The sequence below is a fragment of the Xenopus tropicalis genome, chromosome 1 (assembly GCF_000004195.4).
Source record: "Xenopus tropicalis strain Nigerian chromosome 1, UCB_Xtro_10.0, whole genome shotgun sequence".
Lineage (NCBI taxonomy): Eukaryota > Metazoa > Chordata > Amphibia > Anura > Pipidae > Xenopus > Xenopus tropicalis.
In genome coordinates, this window is record NC_030677.2 from 67,134,182 (window position 1) to 67,151,085 (window position 16,904).

Consider the following 16,904-nt stretch of genomic DNA (forward strand, 5'->3'; position numbering starts at 1 on the left):
CAGCCCCCTTTGGTCTGAGTGCAGTCAGTTGCCCATAGACATTGCCTGATGAGTGCTAATGACTAAATAGAGTGCCCCTGTGTGTAATCTAATGTCAGTACAAATACAGCTGCTCTGTGACGTCCTCAGAGGGTGTCTAAAAGAATATTGGGAGCAACAACACCATGAAGTCCAAAGAACACACCAGACAGGTCAGGGATAAAGTTATTGAGAAATTTAAAGCAGGCTTAGGCTACAAAAAGATTTCCAAAGCCTTGAACATCCCACGGAGCACTGTTCCACCGATCATTCAGAAATGGAAGGAGTATGGCACAACTGTAAACCTACCAAGACAAGGCCGTCCCCCTAAACTCACAGGCCGAACAAGGAGAGCGCTGATCAGAAATGCAGCCAAGAGGCCCATGGTGACTCTGGGGGAGCTGCAGAGATCTACAGCTCAGGTGGGGGAATCTGTCCATAGGACAACTATTAGTCGTGCACTGCACAAAGTTGGCCTTTATGGAAGAGTGGCAAGAAGAAAGCCATTGTTAACAGAAAACCATAAGAAGTCATGTTTGCAGTTTGCCACAAGCCATGTGGGGGACACAGCAAACATGTGGAAGAAGGTGCTCTGGTCAGATGAGACCAAAATGGAACTTTTTGGCCAAAATGCAAAACGCTATGTGTGGCGGAAAACTAACACTGCACATCACTCTGAACACACCATCCCCACTGTCAGATATGGTGGTGGCAGCATCATGCTCTGGGGGGGCTTCTCTTAAGCAGGGACAGGGAAGCTGGTCAGAGTTGATGGGAAGATGGATGGAGCCAAATACAGGGCAATCTTGGAAGAAAACCTCTTGGAGTCTGCAAAAGACTTGAGACTGGGGCGGAGGTTCACCTTCCAGCAGGACAACGACCCTAAACATAAAGCCAGGGCAACAATGGAATGGTTTAAAACAAAACATATCCATGTGTTAGAATGGCCCAGTCAAAGTCCAGATCTAAATCCAACCGAGAATCTGTGGCAAGATCTGAAAACTGCTGTTCACAAACACTGTCCATCTAATCTGACTGAGCTGGAGCTGTTTTGCAAAGAAGAATGGGCAAGGATTTCAGTCTCTAGATGTGCAAAGCTGGTAGAGACATACCCTAAAAGCCTGGCAGCTGTAATTGCAGCAAAAGGGGGTTCTACAAAGTATTGACTCAGGGGGCTGAATAATTACGCACACCCCACTTTGCAGTTATTTATTTGTAAAAAATGTTTGGAATCATGTATGATTTTCCTTCCACTTCTCACGTGTACCCCACTTTGTATTGGTCTTTCACGTGGAATTCCAATAAAATTGATTCATGTTTGTGGCTGTAATGTGACAAAATGTGGAAAAGTTCAAGGGGGCCGAATACTTTTGCAAGCCACTGTATATGACAGCCAACACCAGCCCTGTGAAAAAAGGGAAAATTAATCACTTAGTTAGACCTATCACTGAGCAGAGATGATGACATCTGCGATAAATGACAGAAACCCCCAAAAAGTATAAAGTATAATACTTTGGGGTTAACCCAGGGGTCACTATAAACAGTGCAATCCTAATCATAAATACATCTGTGCCAGGAGCACAACAATTTTATACTAAATAAACTGCATTAATGTTAATTTCCCATTTAAACATGCATATAACAAGCATATGTCAAAGCAAATCAAAAGCATTCATCTGTACTTTGTATACTGTGCTATAGAAGTAAATAGTCCCTACCGGTCCCCATGTAGTTGAGCACTACTGGGCTTCTGCCCATGGAGAGCATTTGTTTGCAAATACACTTATATACTGTACATTTTCTTCAGATAATGAGAATTTACCCTTGAATCCCTCAGTAAAGCATAATAAGATTCAGTTTAATGAGGAAAACCTGAGGACATCTCTGGACTCCGTTACAGACTTCCCCCACAAAGCTGCAAAGATGTTTAAAGGAATTCTGTCATGGGAAAACATGTTTGTGAAATAGAGTTTTTTCAGCAGAATCTTGCATGGAAATCCATTTTTCTAAAGAGCAAATCATTTTTTTTTATATTTAATTTTGAAATGTGACGTGGGGTTAACCATATTCCCAGGGTTTCCCAGGGTGCCACAGCCATGTGAATTTGTGCTCTGATAAACTTCAGTCACACTTTACCACTGAGCTGCAAGTTGGAGTGAAATCACCCCCCTCCCTTATCTCTGACACCTGTATTGCTAAAAATGTTCCCATACCCCACTCAATGGTAGATATGATAACAGCACTCAATGTTAAATATCTAAGTCTGACTCACCTAATTCATGACTCCTCCAGTTACATGGGAGTAGGAGAAACAATAGGTTACCTGAAAGCAGTTCTAATGTGTAGCGCTGGCTCTTTCTGAAAGCTCAAACTCAGGCACAATGCACTAAGATGGCTGCCTATACACCAATATTACAACAAAAACAATACACTTTTTGGTTTAGGAATAACATTTTTTATGGTAGAATGAGTTTGTTGTACAGTATAATTTAGTAATAAAAATGACATTATAAAAATCATGACAGAATCCATTTAAATTAAGGTGCCCATACACCTTCAGATCCGCTCGATTGGTGATGTCGTCGGGTATAGACAAAATCGGTCCCCGATCCGACTAGGTTTTTTAACCTGCTCGATCGATATCTGCCCGATTTCAGGCCAGATATTGGTTGGGCAGGCCGGTCGGTAGTGCCCTACACGGGCCGATTAGCTGCCGATTCGGTCTAATGGACCGATATCGGCAGCTAGAATCGGCCCGTGTATGGGGACCTATAGTTTTTAAAGCGTTTTTATTGCCTCTGTTTGGAATGATCGTTAGCAATAAATGCTCTTATGAAAGAGAAAGAAATGTTTCTTTATGACATTGTCTGGTTTCTATCTGTAGAAAAGCACATTTTACCATCTCTGTGACCACAAGATTCAAACAAAGCCTATGTGCTAGAGAAGGCAAGCAAAGCATTAATCACCTGGGGAAGATAATCTTATTTGTTATCAGTAACATAACAGGCAGGTTGAGGGTACCCTTTTATTTGTCTTTACCGAATAAGGGACTAAGTAAAAGAATAACTGCAAGATAAGTGACAGTGGAACCGAGGCAGCTAATATCACACCTGCGGTGCATGCCTCCTATCTGCAGGAACTCATTGATGTGGTTTGTGTAGATCTTTAGAAAGGCATAAATTTGTTCTGCACCAAAGAACTACTAACCAGCAGCCCTGTTTGTTGTGAGAGTACATAGAGCTGAAAGTATCATTCAGATGAATTATGGCCCCATTTATTTATTGCAGTCATAGGTTTGCAGCATCAGTAATAGCAGATAGAAGCACATCACCTTTTCTTCACCAGTGTAGAAAATGCAGGTGGAGAAAAGCCATTGAACAGCCTTGTGTGCCACTAGCCAAATGCTAATGCCAGACAGAGCTGATTCTTAGCCAGTGAATAAATGCAGGCCAAAAATCAGTCCCTACGGTGGCATCAGCCTTTTACTGTGCCTGCAACTGGACCCATTGCATCGGCCCAAGTGCAGGCCCACAGAGTGGATTTTAGTACAAAATGCACAATTACATATTTTGGCTACAAAATCTGCCCTGTGTGCCTGCACCCAGACCAGTGCATTGGCTTCAGGTGCCAGAACAGGGAAGTGTAAGCATAGGGGCTGAATGTCAGCCTGTGTATACTGTGTTAGCATGGGTTCAGACACAAGAAATGGATTTTGGCACAAAAATGCATGTTGGCGCAGTAGTACAATGTTAAGTCATTGTTATATTGAAGAAGGTTGCTATCAGTCAGAACTGACCTTGGCACTGTTCAGGTACTTACAGCATAAAGGCACCCATATTGTATGTAATAAACCCTTCACAAAACAAATATATGCAAAAGTGGTTCTATAAATAATATTATTTAAACTTTTTTTTAATATCAATATATTTTTAGAACACAATAGCATTAGGCTACATTTACAGTTGTAGTGCAAGTTGCTTTTGATAAAGCAAAGTAGACAGTGGGACGGTTATCAAAATGTAATATTTCTAGGAAAATGGCACACTTTAAATGGTCTCTTCTCACATTAGATAATACCATTAAAGAAATGCAACCATCTGTCATGTACTGATTCCTTTTTTCTTGTCCAAAGCAAGCCTGGCTATAAACCCTTTCAAATAAATTGGACTTCAAACTATTTCCCCCAACTTCTGTAGTGTTTCTGTTTTCCTGTCTGTATCAGGGTTTATTTGGCAATTGTAAATAAATTACACTATACAGCAATTACAATCAATTATTGTGAAAAAAGAACAGATGATTTCAGGCTGATCAGAGTGGGTTGCCTTCAATGATAAAAGCAAACTAAAGTGGTTACTTGCTTCTCTCTTCTAATTGCCAGGGATTATGTACAAACAGGCCCCAGCTGGAATCTGACCAATTGGCTTAATAGCGAGTACTATTTACTAGCAATCTAACAAAATTACATCAAATCTAAAACCTACCCAAGAAATGTGAGCATCCCTTTTGCTTGCTATATTATGCCATAATAGTTCAGTTGTAGATTGCCAGTTCTCGCAAGCAGGAACTTCTTCTTCCTATTGGCCCCATATTGAACTGTACTTAAAGGTCTGCTAATAAAGTATTTTAAATACACTTGTAGGATTAAGCAACTTAAATCCAATATACGTTGCAAACAATTGCAATTACCTATACCTGCACATTTTCATCAAATGAAACATTCTATTTCACAGTTAAGATATCAAGTAATAGATAATGTCGATCCACTTAGACGGGGAGGAGATAGACAGCGATTACTAAAAAAATTGGAAATGCGTTGGATTAATACATTAGGTACCCTGTCACCTGGCGGTCTCAATAGGGAGTATACCCCTATGATGTTTAAATGAGTAAGTTGATGTCAAGTGCTTGTTTTTAACAAATACTTGTGTTTTATTTCTCAATTTTTGCTTATATGTTTTGTTTCATTTTTCTTTAGGACAGTAAGATTTAAAGATGTGGGAGCTCCTGATCCATATTAGTTCTGGGGTTAATTGTGCCCTGAATTTGGCATTAGAGCCAGAGAGATATTTGATGGATGAAATACACTGCAGTAAGATACTGTCCATTTCAAGAGCTGTTCAATTTGTTATATGTGATACATGTCACAGAGCACTTAGTATATTGCATGCACAGGCATTTATCTTTTAATTTATTGTGTTTACTAAATATATTCACGGAATATTATGGGTTAAATGGAGGTGAATATGGGGTTAATTGTCCCCTGAATTCGACATTGGAGCCAGAGAGATATTTGAGGGATGAAATACACTGCAGTGGGATGCTGTCCATTTCAAGATCTGTTTAATTTGTTATATATGTTATATGTGATACATGCTACAGGGCACTTGTTATATTGTATACATAGGCACTTAGTTTGCATTTCATTGTGTGCACTAAATATATTTACAGAATATTATGGGTTAAATGGAGGTGAATATGGACTGATCCTCCTCTTCCTGTGGGTATTTAAACACTTGTTTGTATTTGTACTAATAGGCTTGATAAAGGGCTGGATTGAAGCCCGAAACGTTGCCTTTGGCACTTGAGTAAAGATTCACATTTTTCAAAACAACCGGAGTGCTGCTGTTTTCTTCATTTTTGTATTTATCTGCCCGGGCAGTGGGTACAGCATGCACCTGGGGCTGCAAGAAGCTATTTTCACTTTGTAAGCACATGTTAACTGATTTTATATACACTTGTAGGTTACATCTGAAAATTACATATATTTTGTGAAAACTTGATATAGATGTGTCTAGAGCCATCAATTACATTTTGCCCTTTATTAAAGTTCCCACCATATCCCTTTAAATGAAAAATCCCCCCCCCCCCCAAAAAAAAAAAAATTGCCTATTTTAAGGTATTTCTATTTCTGTGAATCATGGGTGCAACCAACAAGATAGTGAAGAGTTTCCACTTCTGTGCAAGAAGCTTTTATTAAACACTGTTGGCACAGGGAGAAGAGGCTACAAAAGGTGTATATACTACAAATACAGTTAAATCCATTGTTAAATATCTGAAATATAGCAATGGCATTTCCAATGAAGTGAGCTTTGCCCATGGATGTAGAGGGTCATTCTATGCACACTTCCCTTAGAATAACAATTAAAGGGGTAGTTTGTTACAGAATGTCCTATTCTTATCAGCTTTTACTTATAGCAAGCAAATTGCAAATTTGAAAGCGACAGGCAGTATATGTATTTACAGTAAGGGGCACATTTACTTATCCACGAAAGCTCCAATCGTTTGTACGATCGGTCCAATCGGATTTTCCGCGACCTTTTCGTACCTTGCACGATTTTTTTGATGTTTGCACGACTTTTTCAGCCCTTTCGCATATTTTTCTACGCTTGCGTGACTTTTTCACATTTTTAGAGACAAAAAATCGGATCGGTTTTGCTGCTGTTTACAATCGTTTGGTACGAACTTTCGGATTGCCAATACGATATTATTGTGACTAATATGATTTCTTCGTAAGCATTTTCATGATATTTGCGATCTTCAGAAATTTTTGTTTCCAATATGAATTTTTTCCATTCGGGATTCGAACTCGTTTTTTGATAAATCTGCCCATAAGTATTTACCACCGCAATCCAACTGAAATGCAATATTTGTTCAACAGGAGCTATCTGTATTTTACCCAACAGGAGCTAATAACAGTAAAACCTAAATAAAACGGATATCAGCTACATGTGCCTGCACCCGAGCGTATTCAATTCATATGCCATCCCACCGGCAAGAAAGTAAATCGCTGGTGGGATGGCATAGGCATCGCTTCGGTCGCCCAAAGTTGCCTCGCAAGGAAACTTGCCGGTGGGAGGGTATATTGGTACTGAGGATTTAATGCGGGTGACTAATCTCTCCTTGTGCCACTGCCCTTAAGGTATGAAGAACCAAATTACAGAATAATCCCTTATCCGGAAAACCCCAGGTTCCGAGCATTCTGGATAACAGGTCCTGTATGCCTGTATACTGTTTCTATTGCTCACACCTGTCCAATTTGTTGTGCTTGTGTGAAGTTACAGGAAAGCCCACATCAATCTATAAAGTCGATACAGAGATGCACTGAAATGGTACAAACATATCAACAAGTGTCTTGAGATGTTGTTTGCAATGTCACTCTGCATCGAGTAGATTGAAGAGGGCAGCTCAAGTGCACTGAACATTTTGTTTTGTAAAAGAACAAGATACTACTTTGTTTCCTATGCCAATTAACAAGAATTTATGAAGCACCAACATATTCCACAGATCTGAACAGTAGACCATAGGGATGTCTTATCCAGAAAATCAAACAGGCTCCAAGTTACAGGAAGCACATATCCTATTGAGTAAATTCTAAGCAAACAATTATACTATTACAGATAACAGAAAACTACCTTATCCAAGAAACTCAAGTTCCCAAGAATTTTGGATAAAAGATCCCACACCTGTACTTGAAACTTATGGATGACATAAATACTGACTGATACTGGATGTTAAAAAGGTGCCTGTTCACCGGAGCTTAGCATGTAAAGGAGAAAAAGACACAAGCTGTGGGGATTAGTATAATGATCTAGTTGCAAATGTTCCATATGTTATTAATTATCATTTAATATTGAAAATAATGTAGTATGGAACAGCAACTAAACTAGAAGAGTCCCCCATTAATATCCTCTTATATCAGGGGACCCAGTGCCATGCAGATACGCCACAGGCTGTAAATGACCCTGACATGTATAAACTGAATAATAACCAATGTTGAGTCAAACAGACACTCCAGGGTGCAGCAATTACCTCATGGGGAATTATACTGGATGGTATGTGGCATCACAGCACAAGAACCAATCCTGGTGGGCAGCTTGTAAATAAGGGCGACAGACAACATTTCTTTTCTTCAGAATGAATATTCATTATATAGGCCTAATTAAAAAAAGAAATCTGGGGTAAATGTTTACACAGAATTCTGTTCCAGCAAGACTTGTTCATTCTGTAAGTGTCATTCCTACTTTACAAGTCATTTAATTTAGAATAAAAACTGGTTTAATATTTGGTTGTGAAGTTGGTGCCTAACAAGAGCCTATTCATGCATGTGCGTGCTTTCTCTGCCTTTACATAAATGATACATTTTGCAGCTAAAAATATTTGCTCATGTTTCTACATGCAAGGAATAGACATTTTGTAGGCAATGATCCTGAACACTGTATTGTGTTATTAAGAGTCAGTTTAAATGTTTTCTGTGTTTTTCCCTTGTTTTTTTAAAACGTAATGTCTTTCATGTTGATCTATGGCTTTCAAAAGCGGCTTTGTTACTGAACATTTGGTAAAAATAACCTTCCAGGCACAGTTTTCATTTTTCTTGGATTTTTGCTCTTAATGCTTGACAACAGAGAAATGTCTTGTATTTACCTGCATTAGACTGTGAAGTGTAGGTCAGGGATACGCAAGCTCGGCCCATGAGTAGCAACCAGCTTAATTTCCCTGACATTGTCAGGTCCGGACTGGCAATTTATGGATTCTGGCAAATACCAAATGGGCTGCTGTAAGGTGCCACAGACAGTCACTGTTCACTGTTGGGCTGGTGGAGGGGTTGTTTGGGCCTCTGTGTACTTGAAAAGCTAGGGGGCAAGTTTGAATCCCAGTCAGGGCCTGATCATTGTCATATTGTATATATACTAGGAAGATTCAGTGGTAAAGGCCTGAAAAAAAACCTTATCCTTTGTGCCTTTAGACATCCCCTACCCCTCCACCCAAAAACCCTTGTAAAAACAGTATTCATCTAGCTGTCTTTCTTTTAAAATAAAAAACATAAACCTTAAGTAGTGCTGAGCAAATTTTGTTCGCTAACCATGCATTTCATCATTGGCATTTTGTTACTCAAAACTGCTGCAAAAATTAGCTGCAACAAAAATTCGGTGTGTGACAAAAAAGTTGTGGTCACGTCAAAACAGTTACGGTTCTGTCGAACAATTGCAGTCACTTCAAATACGTTATGGTCATGTCAAAAAAGTCACTTGCGCCAAAAAATTAATGCAGTAGCCCATTTCGTGACATTTTCGCCATGTTTCAGCAGGACAAGCGGGACAGATTTGCTCATCACTAACTATAAGCTGTTATTGTTGCACATAATTAATAATTAAGTAAATGGGCCACTTAAACATATCCAAGACTGCCAGCTTATGGCTCACAAAAACAACTGTCACTTGCAGTGCAAAATTCTGTTTTCTATTGATTTATTAAAGTGGCTCATAATCCAAGCACTTCCAGTTCATAGCACTAGTACGTAATTCACAGGGATTGAATCATATAGATTTTTCTTCAGAAGATTTACAGTTATCCAGTATTCCTCTGTGTTACTGATATTATATAATTTGATAGGATAGTGCCCCTAAGCTTACTGAATCATGTTAAAAACCACTAGTAGAAAATGCTGCTAGAAAGGTTGCACTGCTTGCATTTATTTGCACTCATTACACACTGCCTTTATAAGAAGGATTCCTGATTTTTCTCATGTTCTGGTAACCTTATCATTTGTGGCAGGTTTCCTGCAGGATTTACAGGTATTACCAGCATACCACTGAGGTTAACTCAATGGTCTTCTTTTTTCAGAGACCTACCAAACCCGAACAACACATAGGGGCACATTTACTAACCCACGAACGGGCCGAATGCGTCCGATTGCGTTTTTTTCGTAATGATCGGTAATTTTGCGATTTTTTCGGCGTCTTTACGATTTTTGCGAAAAAACGCGAGTTTTTCGTAGCCATTACGAAAGTTGCGCAAAGTCGCGATTTTTCCGTAGCGTTAACACTTGCGCGCAAAGTCGCGCCTTTTTCGTAGCGTTAAAACTTAAAAGGCGCAACGTTTCGCGCAAGTTTTAACGCTACGAAAAAATCGCGACTTTGCGCAACTTTCGTAATGGCTACGAAAAACTCGCGTTTTTTCGCAAAAATCGTAAAGACGCCGAAAAAATCGTAAAAAATACGAAAAAAACGCAAAATTACCGAAAAAGTCGCAAAATGTTCGTTTCCAATCGGAATTTTTCCAATTCGGATTCGAAATCGTGTCTTAGTAAATCAGCCCCATAGTACTGCTCACAACAATTACATTATCTATGATGAATTGGCACATTTAAAGGGGTTTTTCATTTTTTAGTATGATGTAGAGAGTGCTATAGTGAGACAGTTTGTAATTGGGTTCCATCTTGTATTATTTGCGGTTTTCAAATAAGCTTTTTGTTCAGCAGCTCTCCAGTTTGAAATTTCAGCAGCAATCTGGTTGCTAGGGCCCAATTTAACCTAGCAAGTAGGCAGTGATTTGAAAGAGTGACAGGAATATGAATACAGGAGGGTTTGATTAGAAAGATAAATATTAAAAAGTAACAATAACAATAAAATTTGACATTCTGGAAAGTGTATTAACAACCAGGAGCAGTAACTCATAGCAACCAATGATTGTTGCTTTTAAACAGGTAACTAGTAAATTCCACATGCTGATTGTTCACTATGGTTTACTGCTCCTGGGCAAACTTAGTGCCTTTTATTATAAAAGACGTATAAAGACAAATGTACCAGGTTGTTAATACACTTTCCAGTCTGTCAAGAAATCATGATAAAATCTGAACTGCTGGGTATCATTAAACAATCACCCAGCACTAATGTTACTTGGGGGCTCATTTAACAATGTACAAATTTTTATTGTGTTTAAGTACGATTTGCGAAAATTTGTATACTTAATGATAATTTCTGATATGCGGAAATGTTACGAACCTTATCATACGAAAATACTGTGGTATGATCCGAAAATTACGTATCCGACCGATTGTAAACAGCGCAAAAAACTTTCTGACTTTGAACCTTTAGTGCATGATTTTGGAAGCCTACCATAGGACTCAATGGCACTCTGCAGCTCCAGCCTGGCTCAAGGAAAGTCACGATACCGAAGCTTGAATGAATTATGAAACTCACAAATTGTCGCAAAGTACGAAAAAGTTGCGCAAATTAACGAAAATATCGTAGATAGTACGCAAAAGTTCTAACCTTTAGAAAAAATACGAATTTTTAGTAATTGGACCTGTCATACTTTAATGAATGTGTCCCTAGAGGTTATTTAATTTAAGTTGCTTGTACTCTCTGACAGATAAATACAAAGTGGATCTGTGGTATGCAGGCACCCCACTTTACTGATAGATTCATTTACAGGTTCAGATTTGTAGAATTTTAAAAAGTTTAACATATTGAGATTAATGTAGTTAATAAGCACAATATTATAACCTAGCTGTTTAAAATTCACCCATAACTCTCTCCTTCCAAAAATACAGGCCACTGTGGATGTGACAAAAGTACCAGCTATGTTTTACAGCCTAATTATAGCATTCCTTTCTGTATGAATATACACTGCCTTCTAGTGACCATCTTTTTAAATGCAATTTACTCAATAAACAAAGTTCCATTCTATAACTAGTTATGGCCGAAAACCATGTATTCTATTGTAGGTAGCCTGACAAATAGTACAAGGGGGATGTCTAACATAGAGTGTCATGTCTATATAGAGTTCCAGCTATGGTTGCCATCTTTTTTTTGGAAAAACGCAGCCTTTCAATTTTTTTTAGGTTTTTTCACTAACATTGGCATCAAGTTTTCTTTCCACCAGTCAGACCAGAAAAATACCTGGCAGGTGGATACAAAAGAGCAGAATAGAAGAAAGAATAGAATACTTTAAGGAAAACTATACCACTAGAACAAATACTTAACCAACAGATATTTATACTATGTTAGGTGACCTATTAAAGAATCACGCCAAACTGGAATATATATATCAGTAAATATTGCCCTTTTAGATCCTTTCCCTTGATCCACCATTTAGTGATGGGCTGTGTGCTCCCTCAGAGTTCACATGACCAGAAATAATGCAGCTCTAACTGTGACCGGAAGTAGTGTTGAAGTGTAGATGAAGCAGGGTTTTAGATGAGCTGGTTTAGAGACCTATATTGTACGGGGGGTACAACACTGGAGTTAACAGATACTTTTGGTCCGCCAATAAATTCTGTTCCCTATCACCCCGATTTGTAACATAGGAAGGATCTTGCCACATTAGGGCTCATTAGGGGTTAGCATAGTCACAGACCTTGGATTTCCAATATATATGCTTGTGATGCAGACTGATGAGAGATAAAAGTTTTGATTTGTGAAGTATTATATACATATAAAAAACTATTATTCTTGTTAAAAGATGTATTTTTAGGCAGTAGCTTAGCTGTCTATACAGACAGTTGCTTGGTCTCTCTGCTCTGCATTTCACTTCTCCACTTACCAACATGTGTTCCATGAATGATGCCTGTGTGCTTGAGTAAGAAATCTCTAACTCTAACTAAATTTACAGCATAGGGTATGTTTATTCAAAACTTATTAGCTCCCTTTGAACAAATATCAGTTCTGTGAAAAACAAAAACCTTTTCATGAATGCTTTGTAAAAAAAAAAACCAAATACGGGTTTTTGAATGAAAAGAAAAGATAGAATACATCAAGCAGAAGATGTTTGTAGCCCATAGACAGCGCTGAGCCCATACTGGAATATGTTCTTTGGTTGGGGGTCTTGTAAAATATAAAATTTTGGTTCCCAATTAGAGCCACCATCAAGATGTTGTATAAAACCTGAATGACAGAAACTGAATGAGGCCTGACAATAAAACATAACACATCCAAAGAGAACATTGATATAGAGAATAATAAATGTAACAATGTAAGAATGATCTAATAACTCAAAATAAAATAGACTAAGGGGCTGATTTACTAAGACACGAATTCGAATCCGAATTGGAAAAATTCCGATTGGAAAACGAACATTTTGCGACTTTTTGGTATTTTTTGCGATTTTTTTCGGTGCCTTTACGACTTTTTCGTTACCAATACGATTTTTGCGAAAAAACATGAGTTTTTCGTAGCCATTACGATTCGCTCGTATCTTGTCGCGACTTTTTTGTATTGAGCGCTCATAAGTGGAGGGCGAAACTTTCAGACTTAGCATGATTTTGGAAGCCTCCCATAGGACTCAATGGCACTCTGCAGCTCCAACCTGGCCCAAGAAAAGTCACCATACTGAAGCTTGAATGAATCCGAACGCTACGAAAAAAATTGCAACATTTTGCGCACCTTTCGGAATGGCTACGAAAAAGGCGCGACTTTTCGAGCAAGTTTTAACGCTACGAAAAAATCGCCAGATTTTGCGCAACATTCGGAATGGCAACAAAAAAGTTGCGATAATTTTCCGAAAAATCGCCAAATACCGATCATTACGAAAAAAACGCAATCGGACGCATTCGGCCCGTTCGTGGGTAAGTAAATGTGCCCCTTAGTATTTATAGACATTAAAAATACTGAATTATAGTGCTACATATGGGCTGTCCTGTGCTTTAAAGGAAAATAAATAATTAAAAATAATTTTTGCCTAATAAAAGAAAACATAATTCCAAGCAACTCCAATGTGAATTTATTATGTTTACTTATGTGAAGTTATTGGTAAATGTAATTGCTATAGAAAGCAGCATTTGCTGAACTCCTGGTTGTTACTTTTTAAACAATGTTGCAGAGGTCAGTCTCCTCCAGCAAGGCAGGTCTGTCAGTCTGCTGCCTTGTGTTACATACTTCTACACTACTTCTAATAGCAATTTTATATACAAATAAGTCAAAAACCATTGTTGCTTAGAGTTAGGTTTTCCTTTATTAGGCAAAAAGTTATATTTTGGGTTGACTTGTGCTTTTAGATGAACATATATGGGCCACCATGAGCTGATCACTTGTTTAACATAGACAATGTTGAAAACTTAATGACTAAGTCCAAAAATGCCAAAATGGCAGCCACTATCTCAACCAATATGTGGCTGGGGTTTACCCAAATACTGTATCTATTATGAAGGTTTGAAAATTCAGTCAGACATTAATCAGGGTCACTTTAATTTTCCTAACATTTTTTCAAGATGCAATCCAGTCTAATAAATAGAATTGTAAGTCATTTGCCAAGTTACCCCACAATCTTTCACTGAGGAGTTGTCACTAGTGAGTCATATATTGCCTGCCCTACCTCCATGGGGGACGGGGAAATCATTTACTTGCTTTAATAAAACTCTCCACAAAATGGAACCTGCCTGCTTGGTATAAGTATGAATTTCAAGAATGAAGGAAACAAAATTTTAATAATTTAAATAGTGTAAGAATAGTTTATTTTGCTCAACTAACACAATAGAAAACTATTTGCAATTATTTCTTAGGTTGACAGGTTTGCTAAAAAACATGCCCAATTCTGGACTGTTCGATATGCATAATACAAGGATACAAGCTCCAGAGTACAGATACCTCTTTGTGGCAAAACAGGCAACATGGCTATTTGTCAATGTGTCTAACAGCTTATCCCTCCCTGTGTTACTGGATACTCAATTCTGTTGTTGTGAATACACAATATGTTACACAGTGAAAAAAGTATTACAAAGTATTGTAAAAATACAGGGATATTATAAGTCTCCGAGATGACTTCTAATATTCTTATACTTTACAACAGGGGGTACTTTATTTATTATAATATACAAGTACAATATACAAGTGAGTCATGTGACAGAAAAAATACTAAGCTCCGATTATAACTGATGACATCACTATACAGGTTTATAAGGATATAATTTACAGTTTGGTCCCATAGGGAAATAACCAAATAATATATAATATATTTATAAAAGTGGAAATTATATTTATGTTGAGCTTTCTATTAATAATATTCCCAAGCTGCAGTACATTTTATGATGTAATTCTCCTTCTTTACATGTCTGTTAATCACAAGACATGCATGTCTTAGTTGGAATTGGAGTCTTGGCTAGAGAAGAGTTAAAATTAGGTGGGGTTAATGCCATATGTAGTCCGGGTCAGCCATGAGGGGAATATCAAGTTGATGGCAGATACTTCTTTCAATAACTGTTGTATTTATGAACAATTTTAATATTTCTGCTTATATTTATTGTTTTCATTATGCAACATTTTAAAGTCTCTTTATATTTGTTATAAATATGTTATTCATGGGTCTCTATATACATGATAGGACTGTTGCTACTGAAAAATGCTTTACTTGCAGACACTAAACAGATATAACCTGTTAAATAAATACTTTCAATTTTTGGTGTTACTACCCCCTTAAATATTAAACAGCCTCATGCACAGAGCACTTGCATATGGAGCAATGGCTGAGCTCTGTACCTTGTGCAGGCACTGTCGTCCCCTTGCCATCTCTGAATACAGTGCTTACTATATTCAAAGCAACACAAAGCTGTGGTGCTCAATTCCAGGAACGCAAAGAACTGTGCCTTTAGGCACAACTGACTAAGAAAGGTACATCAGTGTTTTGTACTTTGCACCATTGCCCATTATTTTGCAAATTAGCCCCCATGTATTAAATAAAAATTACCATGTAGATTTGACTTTATTTGGCTTTAAATATTTATAACATGATATAATTTATTAATGAATTAATCAAATCTTATTGAAACAAGGATTTTTGCAAGTTTGTTTTTTTGCAGTTATTCTGAGCCGAATTCTAGCTCAGCTTTAGTTTCCTGCCTTATGGTGCACCCACAAGCTCAACAACAGTCACATTTCCTACAGAGAAGTTTTCTTCTAAGATGGTTGTGGGGCAGAACACCTCTTTAAAATATATTTTATTTTCCCATTAGAGTATCAGATATTTCATGTTGTATTTCACAGACGCACTCTGGTTTGCCCAGTCCATGTAAGAGAGGTATAATATTTACACAGAAGCCAGATGCAAAGATGCGCCATGTTATTTTTACATCAACACATCAGTAAAACAGCAGTGCTTCTCCATACCCTCAGTGAAGTGAGATTTGTACAACAAACAGGCTGACAAGAGTAGCCTGATGAAAAACACAGATTATTTCTATACCTGCCTGAGTAGGAGGCTTCAGTAGTGTCTGCAATACAGTAACTTAAACCCTCCTCCCTCTGTCCCCCACTGAGATGAAAAGATAGCCGTGTCTCTTTGGAAACAGAGCCATCTGTACCTCTCAGTTTGAGAGAGCAGAGTTGAGCACTTCATCTTTTGCTATTAAAATGCAATTAACTATGTGCTGCTGCTTTCCTGTAATACATGGAAGCTATTCATGAACTGAATAGATCTCGAATGTGTTTCTCTCCCTTCCTCAATGGTATCGAGACCTACTCAGATGCCACAATGTCAACAACTGAGATGCACAATCCTGTTTCTGAGCCCTAGAAAGACAATAAATATAAGCTTTCTCCTGTCCTCTTATATGCAATTAGCTGGAGAAGAAACAGAAAATTGGCATCCACATGGATCAGTATTGAGCGAAAAAAGGCATTGGAGCTTGTTCCTTCTCTTCTGGAAATTGCTATTCGATAACTTTTAATGCATTTTAAGAGCTTTATCAGTGTATACTCATCCTAGTCCATATACACTGCAAAAAACCCATGTGTGACCACTTAAATCAAGTAACTATATGGTATACTGTCATTTAAGTGTACTGTATAGTTTAATGTATAGTTTTCTTTCTTTTTAGATAATATAAATGGGTATTTCCAAGAAGTACAGACAACCAATATAAATTAATCTATTTTATCAAGATCATGTTTTTTCTGTCAGGCCTTTATATGTGGCATATATTGACACATTATCACTACTGTAAATTATCAGTTGTTGCTGTAGTTGTGACTAATGACTGTGCAGTGTTACCTGGCCACAATAATGGCCACCATAATGGATAACCAATTCAGGGTTTGGCAGAAATCATTCAGGCTTGCTGAAAAGCCCTATTGGACTAAAACTGAACCAGCCACTGCTCGAGGTGCCATGTTATT